We start from the raw sequence: 1,245 nt of genomic DNA on the forward strand, positions 1-1,245 counted from the left end.
GAATAACGCCAACCTAACCTGCTCTGTAAGAATTTTGTGGTCTTACCCACAATATTGCAGAACTGAGAACTCATTCACACTCATTGAACAGAAAAATGAAAGAGATAGTTTCTCAATTTCTCCCACTGACCATGCCAACAATCAGGCAGAGGTCCATCCCTGTGAATCAACAGAACAGGGCTAAAAGTTGCATAACCAAGGACCAGAAATTTTTGAATATTTCCAACCACAGATTCGTCTGCTAAATAGATAATTACAATTAGAGAAAAAGCACAGTCAGTCCAATAGAAGAAAACAAAACAGAGCATCAGAAGGAGGACACTGAGCAGCTCTCAGCTCAGGGGGAGTTCTGTAAAGAAGCTTGGAGTTCTGAAGGTAGAGGACATGCTGGTGGTGCTTGTGGAGAAGAAGTACCATGTAGCCACTGGCCGCTCCCATGGCTGCCTGAAACACAGCATCTCTCAGGCCCATAAATCAAAGAACAGTCCATTTTGTAGTTTTACTTTCAGGCATAAAATAACAATAGTCATCTTTATTCTTAAGCTGTGTTATATTCAGGCTTACACTTGTGATGGGATGAAATGGATTAGGTTCATACCTATTAAAGCATTGAGTATCCAAAAGAATGAAAAGAATGAAAGGATGTGCCATGCAGACTGTGGTCTGAGCCTCCTCCACCCAGATGCTCTGGGACTGATGATGATGGCCTGGACCACAGTGAGGAGACGGCTGGTGCAGATGGAGACCCCATGGGCCACCCTTGACAGGTAAATGGTGGTCTTACATCCTATGTCATCTAGGAAGATTCTCAAACCAAAATCTGCCATTGTCTTTGGCAATCCTTTTGCAAGAAGGATTATGATGTTTGTAAAAGCCAAGTGGATGAGAATAAGGTGGATGGGTTTCTTCTGAGGGCCTCGCCACCAACTGAACATATAATTCACAGAAACATAAATGTTTCCTAGAGTTCCAAACACAGTCATGAATAGGAAAATTATTTGCTTAATAAATTTTGAAAACATTTCTTCTTCCTTGGTAGAAAATATTTTTTTTTAGTTTTTTTATTGAGAAAAGGAAAAAAAAAACAATTTTCCGCCTCCTCCCAGCCTCCCACCTCCCTCCCCCTCCTCCCACTATTCTCCCCCTCCTCCCACCCTTCTCCCCATCCCTCTCCAGTCCAAAGAGCAGTCAGGGTGCCCTGCCCTGTGGTAAGTCTTAGGTCCTCCCCCCTCCGTCCATATCTTG

General features: G+C 43.2%; 1 pseudogene; it reads right to left on the reverse strand.

Moving 5' to 3' along the window:
• Positions 1–112: 112 nt before the first annotated feature.
• On the reverse strand, positions 113–1,043 carry LOC101999250 (annotated as a pseudogene).
• Positions 1,044–1,245: the final 202 nt, after the last annotated feature.

Source organism: Microtus ochrogaster, unplaced genomic scaffold, assembly GCF_000317375.1.
Source record: "Microtus ochrogaster isolate Prairie Vole_2 unplaced genomic scaffold, MicOch1.0 UNK178, whole genome shotgun sequence".
In the NCBI taxonomy this organism is placed as follows: domain Eukaryota; kingdom Metazoa; phylum Chordata; class Mammalia; order Rodentia; family Cricetidae; genus Microtus; species Microtus ochrogaster.